The following is a 7,175-nucleotide window of genomic DNA, read 5'->3' on the forward strand; positions in this document are numbered from 1 at the left end:
ATATTTCGATTTTAGATTATTTTTTCTCAAAATGTGTTGCAAAATGTGATCGTCGCAATTATGAAGTGCATTTGTATCATAATAATGGAGATGATAACTCCAATAAATAAAAAAAATGACAGTTCCGAGCATTTTGGTATTTCTCTGTGCTTATTCCTAAAAGTGCATGTATGTTGAAATAGCACAGTTACTTAAAACATATCTTATATCAGTTAATATGTCAACCATTTAATGATTAGAAATATATATCTACATTATATCGTATATGTTAATCTTTACACCTTTAAAGATGGCTGTTGTGGAAAACATTAGGAAAAACTGACATATCTAAAAACACATGTCTAAATAAAAAATAATAAAAAGTTGTTAAATACGATGCAAAAAAAAAAAAAAAAAAAAATCATGAGAACGTTGATAAAAAATATCGGGAAAATAAGACAATGTGTTCCGGAAATGTGTTTTTGTATCATTAATGACGCCCGCGTGCTAATTTGCATCAAACACATCATATTTCATGTAGCAAATGGATATACAATATAACCGTAATATGTACACGCCATAGGTTTGGGGAATTGTTACTTTTCATCGTTAAGGTGATCTGTTTGCGTTGTATGCTAAAAACAAAATCTATGTAGATGTAGCAGAGTCTATCTTTTCCTTGATTTTAAATTCTTTTGAGTTTATCTAAGGAACATGGAAATTTATGTATAAGTTAGTTCCCCTCGGTGCCTAAGTGCTATATTGGATAGCCTTGGGAGCATGACGAAAGTGCAATGAACGGGAAATTGAAACCTTCTACCAATTAGGTTTTCAAATTCTTATTTAATGGTATTTACACATATATGTTCTGATGTAGTTCACATGTTAAGAAAAGTTTTTGATAAATCAGTTTTCTCGAAACTGATCAAAATAATTTTTGGAATCCTTCAAAATGCACGTTCCATTGATTCTAATTCTGAAACATACAATGTTTATGAAATTAAAGGCAGTGTACAGTTTGAATCAAGACTTAAGCGATTAACCATGTAATCAGTACAATATTGTTTACAAGAACTATTAGCGAAGTTTGTAAGTCAGTGGGTATGGAGTGATTGTTTGAACTGTTGTAATTTGTTGTCATCGAGGTGTGAAGACGTCTGATTAAATACATTTATATAAACACCGGTTTTTGTATCTGTATCAGCTAAAATGTCAATGAATATTTACATAAAGGTCATTGGTGACAAATGTATGAATCAACGCGCAATATATCTTCATTTTGTCAATATGATAGTTCAGCTATATTGTTGCCATTGAAAAAAGTTTGTTCGCTACTAGCCTGAACAAATACGTCGATGGTGTTACATGCAATTAATCTGTCCGGTGGTTTTAACTATCGATTAAGTCCATATCTACATGAACGAACACTGGCGATCATACACCTGTGCCTACATCGTAACTTATTTATTCGGCGTTTGTTAGATACGGGTTTCAGCAAATGCGCCGATTATTGTTTTTCACACAAGTAAAAAGGTCTGTTGCCATTTTGACAAAATTTTACTTGTCTCTAGAATATGATTTAGACGCAATCCGCTCGCTTTACTGGTATTCATTGTCTATAACATTTCGTAGAAATATTTCACACACAAAATCATTTAAAAGTAAAACAAACCTATTGTTGCCTACATATGTAATGACAGAAAGAAACATTGATATCTCTAAAGTACTCCTATAATAATGTAGAATTCGCGATTTTATCAATTTCCCCAATGGAACATTTGTTCTATGCTTAAACCATGATGCGTCTTCTTACCTTTACATTTCTTAGGTAGTAAGAAGACACATTCATAGAGATTGCACACAACAAAAGGCACAAGTTAACAGAACTTTTAAACATAAATTTACATTTAGATACGGTGGAGTCAAACAATGAATCCATCTGCATCATACACCTGGTTCGTCCTTGTAGGACCCGTCAGTGATGCTACATCATACATCTGTTTCGTCCTTGCAAGACCCGTCAGTGATGCTACATCATACATCTGTTTCGTCCTTGTAGGACCCGTCAGTGATGCTACATCATACATCTGTTTCATCCTAGTAGGACCCATCAGTGATGCTACATCATACATCTGTTTCATCCTAGTAGGACCCGTCAGTGATGCTACATCATATATCTGTTTCGTCATTCTAGGACCCTTCATTGATGCTACATCATACATATGTTTCATCCTAGTAGGACCCGTCAGTGATGCTACATCATATATCTGTTTCGTCCTTCTAGGACCCTTCATTGATGCTACATCATACATCTGTTTCGTCCTTCTAGGACCCTTCATTGATGCTACATCATACATCTGTTTCATCCTAGTAGGACCCTTCATTGATGCTAGTGCTAAATTTTGAGGCTTAGAAGGCAAACGAGGAAAAGCCAAACTAAAGAAAAGTCAAATTAAAGATGAAGAGGAACATTGTCCGAGCACATTTATATAGGCTTCAACATCTGAAAAGAAAAAAATCGGGGTATGGTGTTCAGTGAGATGACTGCAATTTATTACAACCAGATAACACAAGTATTGGAATATTAACCTAGACATCTTGAGACCAACAAAAAAGCTTCTACCACTGAATTTTGATGACGTCTTCAAACAAAATATGAACAAAATATCCGGCTAAGAGAACATCAAAATAGTAATCGAGGAAGATAGCCCGACCTGTAACCAGCATGATGGAGAACACTAGAGATGACGGAGACTCTACAGCACAGTTTGACATGAACATGACACTTATCTTATTCGCTATTTTCTCGAAGGATGCATTATTACATTCGTTCATATCAAAATAACATTTGCAAACTGATTTGAAAGTCATTGAAAGCGTTTAACGTGATTAAAATTTCACCTTGGAACGACATGGCGGCCATAGTCAGAACATTGTGTACGAATTAAAACAGTGATCGACTGTGTAAGCCTTGATATCCGAGACATGGGAATTGAAATCAGTTATCTTTTATGTTTTGGCTATGGGCCATTTTCAAATCGACAATTAATCGACTTGATTAAAGAAAAATACATCAGAACACATTCGTACGCCTGATAGAATATGTACATCTCAGACTGGCTCTCACAGGAGATTTTCTTGTCCACTATCTGATAAATTGTGCATCGCATTGTAAATGTTGCTAACCTTTCACAATGGTTAATGCTCACTGCGGAAGTCTTTCCTGGCGGCGGAAACATATTGAAGCAAGATTGAGGTCAATGTCATACGTTTATTTGAAATCCAGTATGAATAATGACCATGTTAAAGTGTTTTGGACTGCGATACAAAATGTAAGAAAAAAATATATTGTTTGCACTTTCATAACATGTGTTGTTAGGCAGAGATGTGATAGTAACAGGAAAAACAAAAGTAACTAAATGGAGCGTATTTACATTCCGCAGAATCTGGTGTCTCGTAATCAGTCGAAGTGGTACTTAAGCGGTCACCAAATACAATCAAAAGTCTTAAGGGGTAGTGAGATAGCCAATCAGTCTCTTGATAACTATGAAAATTGTCTGCTAGTGAGAAAGTCAGGAACACAAAGATCCAAACAGCTTCATAGACAAATATAAATCTATCAAGGGTATTAGTGCAGAAGAGATGCGATGTCCGACTAGGGACGTATATAAACACTGACCTTGTTACACCCAATATCTCCCTGGTATATGGTCATTCTGGAAGACATTAATCATGGTTGAATATACCATTCACTAAGCGTTAGTCATTCAGTAGTATGTTGCAGTATATATATATATATATATATATATATATATATATATATCATGCTGATAAAACAACATATCAAAACATGTCGAGATAAATCAATTTTCATTAAAAAAAAATAAGTAAAAAAAAAAAAAAAAATCAATAAAAAAGGAGAAAAAAAGATGCAATGTACAAATTACGTATATAATTTTTAACAGATACAGTGTAATACAAACAACGTATTGATTCCTATAACAATCAACATATTTGACATTTAATGATAGACATATTTGGTCAGTTGAATCATTGCAAACATGATAGATTTAAATTCAGCTACCCCGGAAAAAGTGCAATATCCAGACGTACTTTGTTGGGGAAGACATCAAGTCCATGGCATGTTTGTGTTAAAGTTTCAAATTAACTGCATTGGATATTCAATTATTCTGAAATAATGCTTTGTGGTATTAACAGCTGACTTGTCTGGATAGACGATCCGAACATATGAGTCTGACCATATGGGTATACGACCAAGATCATGAATGTACAATCAGATGGATAAGACTCGCTAATCAATAAAAATGTTTATTTACAACATTTCGACGTGGATTGGTCCAAGGAAGGTATTTGCTTTACTGGAGCAAAATGTTGTTAAATTGTCCATTTCTGCATTGATATTTAGATATTTCAGACATTTTTTTTCAAGTCAGAAAAATATTTCAATAGCATCCGTTGTTTCTTTGTTCATCATATTTATTTTATCATCTTTATTTATCTATTTCTTTATCTATTTATCTATATTTGCTTTATCAATTTTTACGTATAGTAATTGTATTTGTAGTGATATAAAAAGGGAATATCGTATTACAGCTGCATTATGTTACAAAGAATGAACTTAATTCATCACATATGATTATAAAATCAAGCCATGTTGTTTGTGTATCTATTGTATGAACTACCTTTCTGGTGTGTAATTTCCTAACTACGATAGTTCGCCGATTCCTATGTAACACCAACGCAATATAACGGAGTGAGAACAAATATCAGGCCTATTTGAGGCAATGAAAAACAGTAAAACTGTAAAAGAAATAAATTTCGGAGGTTTATTTCTTAATTTACCTTCTGTGCTATCAAGCTGAGGAATGAAACGGCATCTTGTTGGAAGCGTAGATATCTTCTCCTTGGTTCTTTAGATACCAATTACCTACACATGGAAGCATTTTAGATTTAAATCCATTCCGATCGTTTCCCAATTGTTGATCCAATCATTACAGTTATTGTCTTACTGTAATGATCCTGTTCTCCTGGTAGTGATAAACGCATTTTTTTTACATTCAACCCAAAACGATATCATTAATTACAACTGCATTTTATTAGTCTATTTCTCTTCCCGGTACTAGCAAGAGAAATAGATATGGCAAACCGTCCAAACCGATTATCACATACAAATTAAATCGTACTATGAACCGAAACTGACTCATACATTAAGAAAATGTCAAAGAACAGCTACAATTGTATACCGTTGTGAAAACTAGGTACCATTCTCTATCATACCATTAGTAAATCAGATACTGAAATCCTAATCTATGACCCACGGGCCTATTGTCTACGGACAACTCTCTCAGATGCGGGTTCTAATTTTATATTTTACAACCATACAATGGAATTGTTGTTTCTGCACTTGCTCCCGAACATGGACGAAGGCAGAGGAAACGTAACGCTATTAATCATGCCCTTACAGAATGTCTGGTTTAATCCATTTGTACACCACAAAAAATACGAAGCAATACGCGTTCGTTTGGCTGACAAATGAAAAGGACGAACGTGAACTAATAGATTTACGGTATCAGTTGTATGTCTGCCAAGTAAGCTTTATATATTTTCTGCAACAAATATCATCGTGGACAAAAATGCAAATCTCTTGATCTAAGAGCGCATTTTCCCCTAATCTCATTTTTCAAATCGTTTTTAGGGGTGCACCCCTCTGATGTTTGACCGGAAGTAAGACATTATTTAATATAAAAAGAGTTTCAACGAAATACTGCGTACTTTTGTGCTTATATATATTTTGTTATCTATCGTTGTACATATAAATTGAAAAAAGACATTTTGTGTGACGTTTTGAAGAAATTGTGCGAGTGGACTACAGTTTTTTAAGCCGAAGTTGAATGCGTAGTTCAGTTGAAAGCGTCAACAATTTCAACATTTTGTCGATGCTAAGGTACTTCTTGAGCATATCTCAGGAAGTCTTTAGTGGATTTCATCTAGATTTCTTGTTTAATTAATGCCACAATTCACACAAATTTCAAATTCGTGAATTAAAACTTGGTTGACCACTTTTTCTGCAGCCGAAAACAAATATTTATTTTTTTCTTTGAATTTGGAAAAAACTGGGTAGAAATGGCGAAACAAAACAAAACATCTTTTCAAGTATGAAACATATCCCCGAAAATAAATCTATCAAAACAAAGTTTTTTAAAATGTTAAATATTACAAGATGGTTAAATAATAAAGAATATCCGTTATTCAAGGAAAAAAAGGAATTTTATACTGTATGTGAAAATGAGCTATTTACCGTTACACATATTCCGACGCCTGTATCTTCAATTTTCAATTTTGCAAATCCAACGAAAAATCGTGGGCAGGTTAATATAGTTAACTTCCTCTCGATCTTTATAGTCTTTCAGGACGTAGCGTGATGACATATAAAAACTCAACCTACCAATCGATCCATTAATAACAAAGTCAATAGGCAACATGGAAGATGACTCAATTAATAAACCACCGATCGATCAATCAATCAATCAATCAATCAATCAATCAGCTTTAGTTTTATTTTTTTTACTGCTTGTAACATTTTCCCGAAAAAGTAATCAAAGTAAGCAATCGACATCAAGTCATCTAAGTAAATATGTAATGACCATGCGTTAGATAAGACTTAGGCTAAACATGTATTTATCCTCTGAAAATAATAATAATAATAATTATTATTATAGTTTGCCATGCAATTAACCGATAAAAAAGTTTAAAAAAAAAGAAAAAGATGACAACAGGTCAACATGATTATAAACCAAACTCAGATCAATAAAGCTATGACAATACATATTAGCGAAATGCCAACACAGACAAACCAACAGAAGCATAAATCAACTTAAATAATAGTGATGTACATACAAATGTGCTTCAACACTCAATTAGTGCAAAAGGTGAACAAACCATAAATGAAAAACGTCTGAAAACAGATTAAATATCATTATAATTACCATTAACCAAATGAGACATTCAAACCAGAACGTACCTAGTTAACTGTCTCTAATAAGGTTAACATTTAAAGTGAAAAAATCACTGAAAAAAGTAAATAGTGCAGCAGTTCAATCTTACGACATTATGATATGTGAAATATCTGTACTTGATATGTTATCCATAGATCATCATACTAACAGAAATGTATT

This window comes from Ylistrum balloti, unplaced genomic scaffold (assembly GCF_031769215.1).
Source record: "Ylistrum balloti isolate Yb309-2 unplaced genomic scaffold, AGI_CSIRO_Ybal_v1 Utg370910, whole genome shotgun sequence".
NCBI classification, from domain to species: domain Eukaryota; kingdom Metazoa; phylum Mollusca; class Bivalvia; order Pectinida; family Pectinidae; genus Ylistrum; species Ylistrum balloti.